At 27.2% G+C, this 19736-nt stretch overlaps 1 protein-coding gene across 1 annotated transcript in view; it reads left to right on the plus strand.

The window, feature by feature from the left end:
- Positions 1-6351: 6351 nt before the first annotated feature.
- Positions 6352-19736, plus strand: part of LOC117170844 (glucose dehydrogenase [FAD, quinone]-like) — a 68407-nt gene continuing 55022 nt past the window's right edge. Inside the window, exon 1 of the mRNA XM_033357888.1 lies at positions 6352-6564. The gene's annotated coding sequence lies outside the window, so the exon portion shown is untranslated. The remainder of the gene's footprint in view (positions 6565-19736) is intronic.

The raw sequence follows: 19736 nt of genomic DNA on the forward strand, positions 1-19736 counted from the left end.
CACATCAGAGAAGAAAATATTGTAGCCATGCATGCGCAGTAGTTTGCAGCACACCACGTTGGTATAAATGGCAGAAGCGAGGGCAAAATCATTCTGATATTTTCTCACAGTTGAATGGTTACAGTACATAACTACATAAGAAACAAAATAGGAACTATGTTTAAATTATTATTATTAGACCATTATGCCATATTTGTTTCTGGGTGTTCCTAAATTTATGTCAAAAAGTAGAATTAGAAAATGTTATCTAATTTCCAGAAATATAACGTAGACATTTATAATCTCAAATTTACAGGAAACTAAGATGTGAAGAAAATGCATTTGACAAGAAAAAGCTAATCATGTCGAATAAATTATTAAAAAAATTGGAGGTTAAAATTTCATAAGGTTTTAAAATGATTTTTGGATGATAATTAAAAATCAAATTTTTAATTAAAGAAGAAATTAAAAGCAAATTGAAAAAGCCTTATCACTTTAAGGTCTCCTTTTATGTTTCTTATAAAATGTCGAAAATTTGAAATTAATCTATTCATATGTTGTGGTTGACGAAGTCGAAATAGAATAAAAAATGCGTTAATCGCTGAGTTTAAAAAAATTCTTAAATCCTATTTTTCAATACATTTTCCTCACTCGAGTTTGTCTACAATGTGCACTTTACTAAATCATGCTCAACTCAATTACATCAAATGTCTATTATAATTATTACTGTACCTTAAACTTGGACCGCTTATTAGGATATTTTAAAATAAAGTTTAAATTTTGTGAACAAAATATACGCTTCCTAACATAAAGTGGTTCCAAAAAGATTTATAAATATAATTTAGGTGGAGATTTTTATTAAATAAAATATTACTGATACTTATATCGTTGTTCCAAAAAAGTAATTTTTAATGCTATTTTTTACTTTTGATCAACGGTTCTAGTTTCATAACAAAAGGATAAACACATTTTCTTGAAACCATTTTTTATAAGACGCATATTTGATGTTTTAATCATAAAAATTTGTAAACAAATTAAATGTTTATAGTTTGCGGTCAAAATGTGTAAGATACAAAAACAAAATAATGAGAGAGAAATTGTTTTTCGGAAAAAGATCAATAAATTCTTTGAAAATTATTTTTTGATAGAATGCATAGCTTTGGTATTAATGGTAAAAAAACTAGGAAGAAACATAACATTTTTTGTCGAAACGACACAAGTTACGAAAAAAAAAGTTAATAGGCAAATGTTGTTTAGAAAAAAAAAGAAGATCGACAAATCTATTACAAGTAATTTTTTGATATTACGCACAGTTTTTATATTAACCGTAAAAAATGACATTGTAAAACAATTAAAATCTTCGGAAAAATGTTAATCGAGAGCGAAGCACGAGATATGTCACGAGAATGTGTTCGTTAAAGCCGAAGAAGCTTCAAAAAAAGATAATTCACAATCATCAAATTAAAATTGTTAATCCGAGATTTAAAAAAATCCATGATGGTCACTTTTTACATAAAAGCTTTACCTTTTCCTAAAAAGGAGAAAGTTGCTCATCAAGGTTTGTTTTGCCAATATTTTTATTACTGAATTAAGCACGAAATTTCAAGAAAATCATTTTGACACGACTTGCATTTGATTTCTAAAGAATTTTTTATGTAAAAAATGTTGGTTATTTAGTTCTGATTGTAAATTCTCTCTTGTTGAAACAACCAAACAAAAAATTTTCGATTTTATCTTTAACTTTATTAGATTGACTGTATATTATATTAATTTCTGTAACTCGGTCCGGAATTGGTTATTTAGAGATTGCAAATTCAAGTAAAAATGACATTTTTTATGATTGTTTTCATACTTTTTTCTTAGTGGCTATTAATCTTTACTCGCAGCTATCATGTAAAATGTATCATATCATATCGCCCGGAAATTTTTTTGAATCCTCACAAAGCTAAATCTATTTTTTTTATTTTGAATAAAATATTATATTTTTAATATTACCTCCTTCAGTTCCTTTTATAGGGTCCCAAAAATAACTTATAAGTAAAAAAATTAGTTTTGCAAGTTGTTAGCGCTACTTACGATTATTCATTATTGCTTATGAAATTCCTCTCTGTTCGAAGACAAAATTGCTACAAAGCATAGTAAATTGTTAATAAAATTTACGCGAACATCTAATTATTAGCATAAAGTTATATTTTATGTATTATAAATAATTTTCATTGAAAAACACAATAAAATAATAATTAGCGCTAAAAACTCGAAAAACCTATTTTTCACTTGGTTTTTTTCGAGGACCCTATAAAACAGACTTATAGGGGTGATATTCAGAAAGTATTATTTTATTCCTATTCTATGTTCCATTGTGAAGAGAAATGTAAAGTTTTATCTTCATTCAATTAATACTGACGATTCTGAATAAAATGTACAAACATGTGTTTTAATTGAATTTGTTTATTTGTTATGTAATTCTTCAAGATTATCGCAAAAACTGTGCGTCTTATGAAAAAATGATTAATAACAAAGTTTCGCCTTTTTTTTAAACAACTTGAATTAATTAATTTTTTTTGTAGCTTGAGTCGCTTGTCAAAAAATTTAATTTTTTATTTTTAATGTTGCTTTTTACAAATAAACTAAAAACGACGTGTCCCATAAGAAAGTGATCAATAACAAATTTGTTTCTTTCCTTGGGTGCTCAATTTTTGTCAATTCCCGTTTTGTCGTAGCTTGCATAGTTTGGCCGAAAAATTGAATTTATGATTTTTTAGCGTTATTTGTGCAACCAAAATTTAAATGTGTGACGTTTTAAGAAAATTCCCAGCTTTTATGATAATCTTGCAGTATTTAGAAAAAAGGTGTTTCTTGTTCTAAATTTTCATTTTCATGTTTTAGTTTAGATTTTAAAAATGCTATAACTTTGATAATTTTATTTTTATTAAAAAAAGTAGTAAATATAAATTGATAAAAATTTTGAGCTCTATGTAAAGCCGTCCATTGAATTTTGGCATCCTGAAAAAATGGCCCGAAAAATGATGAAAATGCTCTTTTTAAATTTCAGTCCAAAATAGCTGAATAGCAAACTTGTCTTTTTCTTTCCGGCCTTAAGAATGTGTCGAAAAGATCAATCCAATCTGACCATTTTTTCAAGTTATCGTGCCTACAGAGTACAGATAGACTACAGGTAGATACCGTAATAAAAATTGTGTTTTCTGGATCAGGTTGTCTTGAAATTTTGAAATTTCATGAACAGCGACTAAGTCAAATTTCAGATAAAAACCAATAACTTCCCATTAGGATGAGAATGTAAAAAGTGCGTATCCTACCAAAAAGGTCAAAAGTCGAGTTCCATATCTTTTGAAGATGAACTATTTTGTCCTTAAACGTTTTATTGTACCTTGTCTCGCTTTTCCAAAAATTTAATTTGGTAATTTTTAATGTTATTTTTCATGGATTGAACAAACATTACGTATCCTATCAAAAAAAAAAGATTAAACTAAATTTGTGGATATTATTTAGATGAATAATTTTGCTTCGTATTGATAGAATTTTTTATTTTTAATAGCATTTTTTACGATTAAAATAAAAAAATTTGCGACTTCTGAAATAAATCTTTTAAGAAAATTTGTTCACCTTTTTGAGATAAATAATTTTGCATTTTAACACTTTTCCATATCTCATATACATAGTTTTATTGGAAAATGGAATCGGATAATTCCTTTGAAATCCACTGCTCACCGACTAGAACGACAAACAGAGACCGTAGTAAAATCCATTTTTTCCCAATCATTGAGCCCGAAAACATCGAGATTTTATGCAAACGACGAAACTCAATTTTCGCATAAAACCAATACCTTTTCATTGAGACGAAAATGCAAAAATTAATTTATAAATTAAATGGAAAGATATGGAAAACTATGCCGCAGTTGCTCATCCAAATCTTCTAACTTTTTTATATAATTCATAGCGCAAATTATTGGGAATAGTAATTCACTCTATAGTAGAACTGCAGTACCATCAACCAGGGTAATTATGGATCAAAATTTTCGTTTTTTTCATATTTCAGCTTCAGCGAAAAATTACAAAATTTACCCAACTTCTTTTGCGTACCATATATAACTGTTACACGGAAATCTTTGTGTATTGCAGAGTATAATAATAAAAATAATATTACGCTTTAATTATTTTTTAAGAATTCCTAGGTATGTTTAGCAAAATTATTTTTGCAGGTTATTGCAACGTAAATATTTTAAAAATTTGTAATTATTACTTCTTATATTTTTCGTTGAGTTGATATTATTTGCAATAATGTTGTTAAGGTATTTCAGAATATATAAAATTGGAAAGTGTAAAAAGATTACTGAAACTTTAATTGACGCTAAAAGGCATTGCGAGAAATTTGAATTTTCAACCCGAAAAAGATTTTTTTTTAAATTCATTTTCAACGATGTAAGATAATTTTTCTACCACTGAAAATAAACGTTCAATCGAAAGAAAAATTTTCGGCTTTATAGTTTCATTTTCTACCAACCTTTTTATTTTTAAATGTACATGTCAAGACGATACATTTTCTACAAATGAGGTTAATTTTTTACCCGAAAATATGAATTTTCAGCTGAAGTAAAAGAATTATCAACAAATAAGAGAATTTTTTAAAAAGTAGATCAACTTCATATGATTGATTTTTCAACCAAAAAAATATTAATTCGCAACCAAACAATTGCATTTTTAACGAAAAGGATAAACTTTCAACCAAGAATATTAACTCTCTGTCAAAAAAAGTGAAATTTACAACAAAATACATGAATTCTTAACCATACTATTAAATTTTTGATTAGAAAAGCTAATTTTCAAATGAAAATATAATTTTTGAATAATAAAAGAACAGTTACATTTTTAGTTAGGAAAACTCATTTTCAATGAAAAAAAAAAACAAATTAGTTTTCAACAAATTGTTACATTTCTTGCTCAAACGATAAATCGTAAACAAATATATTTGTAAAAAAGTTCAATATTTCACCCAAAAGATTATTTTTTAACTGAACTGATTAATTATTGTCTACAAATGGAATAGTTACCTTTTCAACCAAAGGTATGATTATTCAACAAAAAATAGATTCTCTGACCAAACTAAATGCATTCCAAAACAAAAATATAATAGTAAGCTTTTCCACCGAAAAAGCTGGATTATCTTATTCGGCTTTATTCATTCATTTCGAATTTAAACTAGGGACTTAATCCGAAAATAAAATGAGTTAAAAATGGTAAGAATAAATTGCACAAAATGTTTGCATTGATTTTTTATGATACAATCTAAAGTAATTATTTGTTATTCGAACATTATTATTATATTTAACTGGTTAAATAAATCGTTTTCATATCTATACCTTCTGGAATTGACATTGTAATTTTATTACATTTTATTTCAAATTAATTTAATGAGTTTTATTTTTCCAAATGAATGTGTCATGAATTGGAATGAATATTTCTTTGAAATAAGGAAATGTGAATTGATTGAAAGAAATATATTTTAAGGTCAAGGAAATATTTTATAGGTTCAAAAAGATATTTACCCACAGCCAATTTTTGAATATTTGATGCATGAAAATATCTTACTATTTCAAAAAAATATTTCTGCGGCCTAGACCATGCGCGAGTGCAATAAAGGAGTTAGTGCTACAATTATAGTACATATTTTCCTAAATAAGCAACTCGATTCTTTTAGCTTAAATTATAATTACCATTTTTAATATTATACATATTTAATTTAAACAAATCACATCATTTGAAATCTTGATGATGATGAAAAAGAAAAATTCGAAAAATTCTAAGGTGGAAAACCGTATTTAAACCTCACGATAAATACTATAGAAATATTTCTTCAAATCAAAAACATGGATATTTAATTTAACAACATATTTAACAACATATATCTAAAGAAGTATTCAATTAAAACAAATCACAATGAATTATTAAATTTCTGACTGAAAGAAATAATTACTCCATTGGAATAAATGTTTATTTGTTATGAATAATTTAATTCTAGCAATCGAATGAAATATTTCCTTCCACTGCAGAACTAATTATTTATGTAAATACGATATCTTTTTCATCTAAATAAATGCACCATTGCTATAAATGCATGCACTCTTTTTGACAAATAAATATATTTTTTATTTAATTAATCTTATTTTGAATTAAATTATTGTTTCTTTGATTTAAACAAACTTAAATTCTTACTTCAAGCATGGAAAACTTATGGATTCAAATGCTTCCGAATCAGTACAAAGAATCGTACTCTCTGAATCAGATATATATTTTTTTGAGCAATTCATCACATTTCAACGAATCTAGACCTTTTGAATCAAGGAAATCATTTTCTTGAATGTGAGAAATATGTATTTCAATCGAAAAAATACCTTTACTTGGTGCTATGAATTATTTTTTTCAGTGAAGCTGGCGGAGAAGAACCAGATGTTGCCGATATACCAGCAATGACTCTCAAAATCGATGAAACTGATATAGATTGCAACTATCGAACCGAACCAGATGAAAATGCATGTTTAATTGAGAAAGGATGCATCTTTCCTCGTGGTAAAGTAATTACATGATTTATAATGAATGAAGCGTATATGGCAATTATCTCATTTACTAGGTAGGTTAAAATCCTCTGCTAGGTATGCGCAAATTAATTTTATTATTATTATTATTAATTTCAAGATGTACCCAGCTAGTTTAAATGAAATCTAGGGTAAATAATACAATCAATGTACCAACATTTATTAATCTAACTCCGCAATGACATCAAAATATCCTCAACTGAAATATTAAGTCCCAATGATCCTAACAGAGTGTGCAAGTTGGAACTCAGCCTAAAATATATGTTTGGACTGTCCGTACAATAAAAAAAATTGCAAAAATCATTCTAATAGAGGCTGTTTATTAGAAGAGTTCCTCAAATATGTCTTTTGATTTCCTGAACAACATTTTACAAACATTTACAAAGAGTACACGATTAAAATGGTTTGTGTGATAAAAAGTAAAAAAAAAAAACAAACCCCCGTAACATCGACCATGAAGTTTTTGGCACCAACAATTTTATAAATTTATTTATATGTTCTTTCGGGAGTCCGCAGAATTATTTTAGGAGCCGTTTTTACAGCCACACTCCATTATGGCGATTTTTGCTAATTTTGATCGCTTAGGATATTTAGTTCTTTTCACACAGGGAGCTTTCCTTATCTATAATTTTATTCATTTTTTTAGAAGCTTTCCGAGAAGTCCAAACACATATTTTAAGACCGGTCCTAGTAGCAACACTGAATTAGGATGGATGCGACTAAATATTTGGCGAAAGGGTGGTTTAGAAGTGGTTCACATCAATAGATGTTGGAATATTGACTTTTCTCTTCATCCCAAAGTTAATTCAAATCAGTTGAAAATATTTGAGACCTCTTTCTTAAAATTCCAAAATAGTCTTTATGGTTACTTGTAGCGATCAAAAAGACCAATAATTTCTCTTCATGAATTTTTTCTATAAAAAAAATGACCAGAGTTGCAGCATTTACAAAATTCAATAAACTTTTTAAATTCCCTACAAGATTATGATAACAAGTATTATTCATTTGCTTGAAAAATCGAAAACTCAAATTTTAACAGCATGAGAAATAATGAAATATCAAAGATTGTTATACAAAATTGTTATTAGTCACTTTTCGATCGTAAATGTAGTTTTTATTTCATTCGTAAAAAAAAACAATAAAAACAAGAACAAAAAAATTTTGGATTAACGAAAGAGTCTACGAAAAGAATAAATAGAGAAATTTTCTCTTCCAAAAAGAGCAAAACATTTTTCATCAATAACTTTTTGACAGAATGCGCAGTTTTTGTTTTAATTTTGAAAAATAACATTAACAAGTAAAAATTTGAATTTTTCGAAGAAAGACGCAAGGCCCGAAAGAAATTGACAAAAATTGTTCACCTAAAAAGATATACTATTTTTCTTTAATAGGATAAGCACTTTTTTATTTCTCGGGGTAGCTAAAAATAATTATTAGTGCAAAATAAGGAGCAAATATCAATCTAATCGTGACAAATAAAATTTTTTACATAATGTAGAAGAGTTAAAATTTTGGACAAAATCGAGTGCAAAGCACGAGATACCTGATGAGAATGTGCTCCTTAGAACTGAAGGAGCTTCAACAAAAGAGAATTAACAATCAGCAAATTACATTTATCGATGCTTTGACCTATAATTATATAAGATCTGTGTACAAATGGGCCTTCAGGCCAGGGGACTCACGGTAAACAAGCATCTCAAATATTTATTTGCCCATAAATTCTCAAAGGTTCAAAGGAAACAGCTTCTAGACGATTTTTCAACATTTGTTAATTATATTATTTGATAATTTTATAAACATACAATAAATATTACGGAAAATATAATTTAGATAAAATTATGAAGAAGAAAACAAATTTTTGTCTATTTGGCTCAAAAATCTAGGCTGTTAAGACGCTGCAAGCAGTTGACAACTATATTACATAACAATTGATAAATACCCATTGTGCAATATTGCTATAGAAATCCACAGTATTTATTTTTTACATAATTTCTTGAGATCGTTTCTGATGTAATTTGTTTATAAAATTATGATCATGTATCACTTTGTTGATAAATGCAAGTAACTGTATTGCAAAATAATAATTCGAAAACCTCTGCGATTGAAATTCAAGTATCACTTAGAGTAGAATAGTTGTTTAAAATAAGATAAAAGGTAGGGTGAACATTTGTTCTGGGCATTAATATAAAATCATGTATAAACTTTTTTTCAATGCTGAATCGGTCAGTTTCCACTTTTGAACATTATTTCTTAACATATTTTGACATCATTCAAGCATATGAATGCGAAAGTGATGTCTTGAGAAATATGTCGTTTTGTGTGTCAACAATAATGTTTTAAAAAATAACTCGCAAACTATTTGTATAAAGTTAAATCGTGTTACTGAGAGCTTAAAAATGTTTTCTTTAAATATGCCCTTAAGCAATAACGTTACCGTTACTGTTTTAAAATTTGTAAAGCATTATTGTTAACGTTACTTTTTATAGAAAATAACGCGTTACCGTTACCGTTATTGAAAAAAGTAATGCGTTATCGTAGCGTTACTTTTTTTATTTTTTGTTTAAAATTGTTTTTAAGCTTAAAAATTATGTTGTATGCGGAAAAAAAATTATAGGAATTTTTTTAGCACTATTTTGGACTGCAAGTAAGCCGAAGAAAGGCGAAAGAAAACGTCTTGATATTTGCAATTTAGAAAGATAAATGAAATGAACCATTTTTTTCACTTTGCGAATTTTTACATTCTCATCATTTATGATTGAGAAAGTATTAGAATTGTCGGAAATTTGACATCACACTTTTTCAACGGATCTCCGCGTTTCGAGATTCCCTGAATCCGAAAATCAGGTTTTTACGATGGCGCCTGTCTGTCCGTCCGTCCGTAAACACGATAACTCTTGAAAAAATGAACGAATCAAATTCATATTTGGCACACTTTTTTTTTGTCCTAAAAGAAAGGACGAGTTCGTGAACCAGCCATTTTTGATGAAAATTCAAAAAGTGAGCGCATTTTGAAAATTTTTGAGACCACTTTGTTCTGAATTTGAAAATTGTATGTACGCATATTTATAGTATTAAAAAGAGCAAACAATTTATCCTAATGAATTTTCATGATAAAAAGAAAATTCTCAGAGTTATAGCATTTTCAAAATTTTTTTAATCAATCGAAAATCAAAATTTGAAGCCGAAAAACGCACGATACGGAAACAAGTCAAAAAAAGAAAAACATTTATTTTTGAAACCTTTAAAAGATTATCATAACAAATTTTTGGATTTTCTTCAAAAATCGAAAATTCAAATTTTAATTGCACAAAAAATAATGGAAAATAAAAAATTCCATTTCGTGGACAAACTATGTAGGATAAGAAAAAAGATGAATTAACAAAACTGGTTATCCTAAAAAAATCTACGACTTCGTTAAGAAGCACCTCTTGATAGGACGCCTACTTTTTGTTTTATTCGTGAAAAATAACGTTAAAAAAAAATTAAAAAAGAAATGTGTGGAAAAACGACGAAAGTTACGAGAAAAAATCCAACAAAACCTGTTTACAAATGTCTGTCGGAAATCGAGCGCGCAGCGCGAGTGTCACCATGAGAACATGTACCTCAAAGCCTACAGAGCTTTGAGAAACTTAATCTTTGACTATACTTAATTAAGTAGATAATTCAGAATATGAAGACGCATAAAAATACTGTCATCTAAAAGAGATCTTTCTCATAAAGTTTTTTCCAAGCATGCCAAATGCAAAGAATAAATACCCGAGCGCGAAGCACGAGATTCAACCGTCGCGCGCCGAAGGCTAGCTCAAACCTGGTTTTTTCTTTTCTCTCAGGTGAGCCTTAATATCCTTATCAAAAATATTTTTAGATTCGGTAAATTGTTTTTAAATATGTAATTAACTCAATTTTTCCTTGATTTTGCCATTCTTGGATTTGCAAGTAAGATCTAAGCTTCGTAAATATACATTTTTAATTTTTATAAGAAAAGTGAAAAATAAATTTGATTAAGACACATGTATATAATGAGAATTTTCAACGCAAATATTTTTGTTTTTTTGTTTTTAAAGATTAAAATTGCCTATCTTAATAAAGACTACAAGCTACTGTCTAATTTCTAAATATTTTGAGTTTTTCCTTCTTGAGAAAAAGAACTTTTCCATAATTTTAGAATTTTTATAGTAAAATATTAGTTTTTTCATTTCTTCTATGGTTATCTTTAGGGCATATAATTAAGTTTAAATACTATTTTAAAAAATTCGTAATTTAACGTAAAGTAACGAATGTTAATTTTCATGAGAGTTAGCCAAATATTATATTCTGTTAATGTTATCAGTACTTTTTAAAACAAATAACGCGTGACTGTTAACGTTACTGATAAAGACTGGACGATTGTAGAGATTTTGTCACACATTTACTGCTCACGTTTAGAATTATATTATTTGGTTTGGTTATTGCTAAGGCACATTCTATAACATAATATTTTTATTTTCATGCATACAAGTCTTGAACATGTCAAACATTGTCGTTCTTTTAAGATTTCCGATATCTCCGTTAAATAATATTTACATACATATCAGAATAACTGCTGTAAAAATGATAGGTAAGATATTCATTTTGAAGTTCGTAAAAACTTTAGCATCCTAATTATCAGTGTTTTTCAGTCAAGAGAGAAAAATACTTGATATAAAATATTTTTGTTAAACTTTAGGGATAAAAAAGATTCTAGGATTCTACTATTTTTCATAGTTAGTTAATAAAAATAGAAAAGAAATGTATAGATATTGAATATCAGCATTAAAAATAAATTTTCTTAGTGATATCTGAAGTTTCGATGGCTTTATTTATAAATTAAAGAATTTTTAGTCTGATATAATAATAAACAATAAGATAATAATATTTAAGTTTCTACAAGTCAAAAATTTCGAAAATTTTTATTAATACTTTTTCGAATTTGTTAAATCTACAAGATATTACAGAAAACTACAAGATGTTTCATTTTATTATTGGAGTGATTGAGATCATAAAACAAAATTTAAAAAATTTAAATTAGATTAAATCCAAATTAAAAATTCTATTTAACGTCCAATAATCAAATTGATGCAAACTTCTGTTAGAAAAAACGAGAATCCAATGTCCAAATTTGAACCACAAGAAACAAAAAATCCTATTGTAATCTGAAAAATACGAAAAATATGTAATTTTCGGACAAACATAAAAAAGACGAAAGATCATAAAAATACTTTTAATTTCACGTCAATTATTGTAGAAAATTACAAATGTTAAAAAAATACAAAATTTCACAGAAGAAAGGCGATTATGTTGCGAGTACTCGTAAATTATTTGAGAAATTTACAAATTTAAAGAACAAATACAAAGTTCAACATTTAATATTTTCAAGATCCGCATCAACAGTTCGATTTTTACTTTTAGTCAATTTTTGCAGGATATTTAATATATAAGTTGCTACAAGCAACTACAATTTTTTAAACCATTGCCCTTTTACCAGGAACTTTTGATACTATAATAAACTACAGATAAAGCAGCGACTTCAATCATACATAATTTTTTTACATTAAAATTTTACATACATATTCGCATTTAGCGTAATTTAAAATCAGATATGTCATTGATTTTTACATTCTCATCCTAATGAGCAGTTATTGGTTTATGTAAAATTTCCCTTTATCGATTTTCATCAAACATCCACGTTTTGAGACCCACTGAGTCAAAAAAAGCGATTTTTACAAAGGTGTTTGTCTGTCTGTATTTTTTAGTTTGTAGACTTTAGTCTGTATTCTGTAGGCACGATAACTTTCAAAGAATTGATCAAATTGGATTCTCATTTGGCACACTTTTTAAGGCCTAAAAAGAAAGATCAAGTACGTAAACCAGCTATTTTGGATCAAAATTCAATAAGTGAGCGCATTTTCAAAAATTTTTAAACCACATTTTTACAAGATTTCAAAATTTTATGTAGATTTATTTATAGTACTCAGAAACTCAAAGAATTTATTCTAATGACTTTTTTCTATAAAAAGAAAATGATTACCTTAACAACTTTTTCTATTTTGAAGAAAAGTTAAAAATTAAAATTTTGATCGTACCAAAAATAATGAAAAATCCAAAAACTCTACTTTTATTTCAAAGTATGCAAGACACGAAAAAAATGAATGAATTAAGATTGCGCGCCCTGGAAAGACCTACAAATTTGTAATGAATCACCTTTCGATAAGACTCGTAGTTTTGGTTTTTGGACGCACCTAATCATAAGAAAAATATCAAACCTATTAAAAATCAAAGTTTTTGAACATGTCGATATAGATTTTTTAAGATGTTAAATTATATTTATAGGTTTTACGGGAAAAAAATTTTCTCTTGATATTGCTGACAAATTTCTTAATGCATTTTTATATTTAAAAATATTTTAAAATATTTTTAAAATTGTTGATTATTAAATGAAAAAATGAACAATTATTAATTTAGAAAAAATTTAAGGAAGTTTAAGATATATTTACAAGTTTTGAAAAGATTGCATTATAATTAAGAACTCAAAAAGATTTTAATACTTTCACAAAAAAACATAGATTTTTTAAGATTTCGAACAAAAATCTTATAAGCTTAAAAGCGATTTTTAAAAATTCCTAGAAAATGTTTTTTGTTTGAAAAAATTAATTTGAGAAGAATATTCAAAAAGATTTCAAAATTTTCAAGAACAAAAAATCTAGAACATTTTAAGGTAATTTTTATAATATTGTAGGATTTGTGAAAAATTGTGAGAAAAATTCGAGTTCTAAGATAATAAACATGATTTTCATTATGTTCTTGGGATATCTTAAAATTATTTTATTGTTTACTCTTAAGATAATATTTAAGAAGATTTAAAAACAAATTTTGATCTACAAAATAATGTATCTAGCTTAAATCTGATTAAAGTCTCATAGTTTTGAAAATGATAAGAGTGTATTGCTTTTTTAAAAATCTCTAAACTGACTGCGTTCAATTCTTTCTCAAATGTTTAATTTTTATTTACAGTTGATAGGTTGTTCTTCTTTGACCTAGAATGAAAAATGTTAAATGCATCATCCTATAGGTCAATAAAGATCAATTTATTAGCTGCAAATCCTGTAAATTCTTTTAGTTTCTTGTAGTTTTAAATTCTTGTAGTAGTACTTTTTTGTATATTCTTGTCGAAAATTAAAGCTTCAAAAAAATACAGCAATGTTCAAGAAATACAAAGAATTGCTTCGTATAATAGAACAAAGTTGTACCTTCTCTTAATCTTGATTATAATGTTATTATCAAATTCACGTAATGCATGTTTCTTAAAATTAAATATTTAAAAATAAAACGATTCTTACATTACCCTTAGCATCAAGAGTGTGCACAGTGAGTCGATTGTGACACTTTTAGTTTTGTATTTTTATTTTCAAGAGTTGCGTGATCACCACGTAATGTTTTCTAGCCACGATTCTAAAACGAAAACGCTTTTTATTTTATTCACACTATGTACTATTTGAGGAAATATAAATTAAAAGAAAAGAAAAAGAAAAGCGAAATTGAACGCATAATCGACTTCCATCACTTATAAGTACATGTTGGTTGCGGATGCACATATTTGAAAAAAATGTATCTGTTTTTAAATAACTATATGGTTTATCTTGAAAAGTTACTGCGCTATACTTTACCTGAAAATATTTTTATTCTTGCTCTATAACTCTCAGAATATCAGATACCACCAGGTTAGATTAAATTTAAATACACAAATATTGTTATATGTAATGAAAAATATCAACATAATACGAAACATGTGGAAAATTCAATTTGAGCGATCCTCGTGGATTTACAAATGGTTTTTATTGTGATTTGATAATAAAAATAATAAAAAAGACAAAAAAAAAATAAAAAAAGAGAAGGATAGGGATTTAGTTGGTGGACTTCTCATTATTCTTTCCTATTTTTTTTCTGCACATTTTTCTCTTTTTCAGGCATTTTTTTCCAGAGGATCTTTTTTCAAACTACAAGAGAAATATTTTATGGTCACTATCCAAATGTTGTGATTAAATTCTTGCTTTTATTGACAGGAATTTTATGCATTACCAAATATCACCTATATTTGGTTTAAGAAAAATACAATTTAGTTTAAAATTGATTGATCAAGATTGATTCTAATAAGTGTTAATATTGATCACTATGTTTGCATAATATTTTTTATAAAATATCTTGTAATGCTCCACATTTCTTTAGCGTACTTAAAAATGAGAATATTTAAAACAATACTAAAGTCAAAATCAAATAAACGTGAATTTATTAATTGTTTGGATATATTTAAATATTTTTGTCTGTTCTTCATATATTTTAAAATTACTTAAAATTTTTTTCTATCATAGTCTCGTATTCTGCGTCAGGAAATTCACTAAAATGTAAATATCATACCCATCACAAATACATTCCTTGAACCCTTAGTTTTCTATTTCCGTACAATTTTGGATTAACGATTATGTATAAAAAATATTTTTAATAGTTTCGAATTTTTTTTTTTCGAAAATGTCATGATCGAAAAGGTTAAACTTTTATGGTACAACTGATGTGGGTTGATTATGCATTGACTTCGCCTTTTTTTCTTTAACTAACAACTTAGATTTTTGTTGGACACTTGTCCATGTTACCGAGTGCATGTACTGTTCTCTGACTAAAATCTTCACATTAACTTGAATAATGTATATGGTATGAATAAAATATGAATAATTATCGCGTTGCAAGCACGACCAGATCAAAGTTTCGTGCTGATAAAAAAATTGAAATGATGATGACAAAGCGAAAAGTTACACAATCGAATCACTGCGAAAATTCTTAGCTAATCAAAAATTTGTGATGATGAGTACTAATTTTCTTACGAAAGAAAGTGACAACTCATCTAATGGACCAATTAACAAAAATTTTAATATAAAATTCATCTGCTAAATCCCATGTAGAAATCTTAATGGGATATTGTTGAGAGGCTGATGGGTTTTCTCTATTTTTATTAGGGTGCGCATGGGGCAAATTGTTAGGGGCCGTACTAGTTTGGTTACGCAAAATTTTAAGGGGCCGTCAAAGGAAATTTGTTCAGGCTCGTAACAGAAATCCTTATTATTTCCCAATTAATGTTAGGGGCCCTCGTGAGGGCCACAATAGGTAATTTTGTGCAATTTAACTCCGTTCTTGTTCTTTTCATTGACAAAATATGTCAGATATTATTGTAAAGAGACATATTTATTTATAGGTTAGGTCCAGCTTTTTTAATTTATATGCACTATTTCATGAAACTGATAGTTCCAGATATCTGTAAAGTTGATAGTGATGAAAAAATACAATTTATCGATCAAAATAAAATACGAATACTGTTTTAATATAATATAAATGTATAAAAAAAGGATTTTCGTGAACCAATTTTCAAGTGTCTTCATTTACTTTAAAAAAGCTGTTAGGGCCCCTAACAAAGCCACAATATTCTTAAGGACTATTAGGGAAATTTCGACATAACTGAATAGTAATGTATGAAATTATTTCGACTACGTTTGGCATAAGCTTCAAAAGATTAATATTAATTAGTGATAAAATGAACTTTCTGTTTTCGCTTAAATATTATTCTACTTGTTTTTCGTGGTTAGTATTGTTTATTATTATATAAGACCAAAAATATTTGTTTTTCTAGAGCTATAAATAAAACCAGAAATGTGTTCTATTCTTAAGGTTGCGTGTGCGTTTTCTCCTCGATTATTGATTAGTATAGAAGAAAAGCTTTGTTTGCGAATTTTCACTAAGTTAGATCATAAATGTTAGTAAAAATGAACAAAAATACAAAATATCCGGTTGCAGAAAAACGAATGGTTACCCTTTACATAACAAAAATTTTAATTATAGGATCTGATAGTACGCGACTCATTCTATAATACTTTCTGCACTAGTTATTTCAACTTTATCTGATGTAGAAAGCGTTTCTTTCTTTATTTATTAAAAATTTAACATTCGTTTAGAATTTATATTTCTTTATAATGCAAAAAATTAATAAAGAATCAGGTTTATAGTCAGTTCACAACTTATAAGTTATAACTGTATTATACAAATGTGCTTATGTGCTTATGTTAAAAAAATGAACCTCATCGAGAGTACTTCAAAAATAAAAATGTAATCTGTCAAATACTTGCTATAAAGAAAGTAAACAAGAAAATTGCATAGTTTATTAGACTGTCAATGTGTCAGTTTCACCTAGTTACATAAATTTTCGCTGTGGATAAGACCATTACCGAGTTAGTTAATAAACAAAGTACATTTTATTATATACCCTAATTAATTAAATAAGTTCTAACTTATATATTAGGCATCTAAGAATATTTATGTAACTGATACTTACATTTACATAGTCTTAACACTCATTGGAATACAAATTTTATTAGTTAACGTTCAAATAATTAATTCCCAACAACAGTACCGTCCTTGAATTTGTTTATCAGTATTTTTATCACAATTTAGGTTTCGCTCTTTCTACTTCCCACACATTTATGCACGTAAATTCTAAAATTAAAAGACAAAGCATTGAAATCTATAATTTTCTGATTGTGAACTATCTTTTGTTAAAACTCCTTCTACTTTAACGAATACATTCTGATCACGTATCTCATGGTTCGCAATCGATTTCTTCTAAAGAACGAACCTTTCTACATAAATTTAAATATTAATACTTTATTTAGTATTAATTTTTATTCTCAGCAACCCTAAAAAGTGTTTCATTTCATACGATTATATTTCAACAATTGATAATATGGAATGAAATTAAAACAGATGTATCTTTGTTGTATTTTTTATAATTAAAAAAAGTGCGGATCGCATAAAAAAATTTCGTAAATAAAAATTTTATTGTAACCTGTGCCGCTTTTCTAAAAACTGCATTTGTTTATTCAAAATTTTAATCCTTATGATTTAAACAACAAATGCGCATCCTATACAAAAATAATGAATAACAAATTTGTACCTCTTTTTGGTGTGAACAGCTTTTGTCATTCGTTTTGTTTTCATAGCGTGTGTTATTTGTCCAAAAATTAAATTTTGTTGTCTTTAATGTTATTTTTTACGATTGGGACGAAAAATATGCGTCTTATTAAAAAAGTGATCAAGAGTCAATTCCTAGGTCTTTTTTTGGGTGAACAATTTTTGTCTTTTAATTTTCTCTTACACCTGGTGTCGTTTTTTCACAATTTTTTATATTCTCATCAGAGAAGGTATTATATTTGTGCAAAATTAAACCCACTCATCTCTCACTCCTCCCAGATTTTGTCAACTGTCCACTTTTGAAGAAATTTTGCCCTATAAACAGGTTTTCACGATACATTTTAAGAGGAATAATCTATTATATTGCTGCTTGGTATGCTCTTCTAGTGTCAAAAACTAAAGGTCAAATTCGTTAGCCAACTCTTTTGAACAAAAGTTCAAAAAGATAAAGAATTTAAAAACAATTGATCGTGTAGGCATTTTTTGATAAAAAGAGAATGGTCAAAGTTCCAGCATTATCAAAATTAAAAAAAGAAAGCGAAGATGAACATATTAAACCAAATAATGCAAATAATACAAAATTATACTAATTAATTGTTGAATTTCCAAAGAATAATGACAATTTCAAAATTTCATTTGCCTGCAAATTATTCAAGGTGCGAAAAAAGATAATAAAACAAAAATTGTACATAGAAAAAGATCTACAAATTTGTTATTAATTATTTTTAGATAGACAGCGTCGTTTTTGTTTTATTTCGTTAAAAAGCTACATTAAAAGTGAAAAAATTAAAAATTTTGAATAAGCGGTACAAGCTACGAAGAAGTATGAATTGACAAAAATTGTGCTTTCAAAAAGGATGTAACAATTTTTTATTTATCTCTTTTTTATAGAGTGTATCGTTTTTGTTAAAGTCGTAAAAAAAACAATGAAAATTTTAAAAAAATTGTTGGAGAAAAATGATACTAGGTAAAATAAAATTTTAATTAACAAAGCTGTTTTTATACAAATGATACACTTTTTTGGGGACCTGAGAATGAAAATTTATACAAAATATAGTATAAATATTAAACTAATTATGAAAAATAAAATTTTTACTGTATTTTGCAATTTGTGAATAAGCAACCCCAGACCAAGATGAAGAAATAAATATAATATACAGTTGATATAATAGAGTTGAACTTAATGTAGAAAAGTTTGCATTTTTGACAAAATCGAAAGCGAAGGGAATTCAACAAAAGAGAATCCACAATCACAAAATTACAGTTTTCAATACTTTGACCTTTAATTTTAAAAGTTCTGTGCACAAATGTGGAGCAAGTACAAAGCTAGATCGCGAAACGCGATATCGAACAGACGTGCGCCCTAGGCGCGATCAAACTTGTGAGCGAAGCGAGCTGCGCGTGATGAGATCAAAAGGAAAATTACGCATCCTATCAGAAAGTGACGACTACAACATGTTTAAATCTTTTTTGGGTGCGAAATTTTTGGTGAATCATCCTTTTTTGTAATTTTTGTCATATGCCCAAAAATTGGTACTTCATTTTTAATGCTGCTTTTTACGGATAAAACAAAAAACTACGCGTCGTATTAAAAAATTATTGATAGAAAATTTGCAGATATTATTTGGGATTCCATTTCATGGTCAAATTATGCAAAGTTTCAGCTTAAAAAAGAATTTTTACATTCTCATCAGAGCAGCTATTAGATTTGTGTCAAATTTGACCCGCCCCTCTCAGTTTTTGTTAAATGTCCACGTTTTGAGACTCCCTGAATCCGAAAAAAAGGTTTTTGCGAATGTGTGTCTAAATGTATGTTTGTATCTCTGTCTGTATATCTGTCTGTTTCCACAATAACTTTTGTCGAATTATTCTATTAGATTGGACTTTAGTACACTCTTTTATTGTCCTAAGACCTAAACTAAAGGTCCAGTTCGTTAGCGAGCAATAGCGGATAAAAATGTAAAAAGTGGGCACACTTTGAATATTTTCGAGACCACTTTTTTCAAAATTTTGAAAATTCTCTGAAAGGTTATTTATAGTATTCAAAAGGTCGAACAATTGATCTTCTTGCATTTTTTGATAAAATCAAAAATTACCAGAGTTAAAGCATTTAAAAAATCC

This window comes from Belonocnema kinseyi, chromosome 4, assembly GCF_010883055.1.
Source record: "Belonocnema kinseyi isolate 2016_QV_RU_SX_M_011 chromosome 4, B_treatae_v1, whole genome shotgun sequence".
NCBI lineage: Eukaryota > Metazoa > Arthropoda > Insecta > Hymenoptera > Cynipidae > Belonocnema > Belonocnema kinseyi.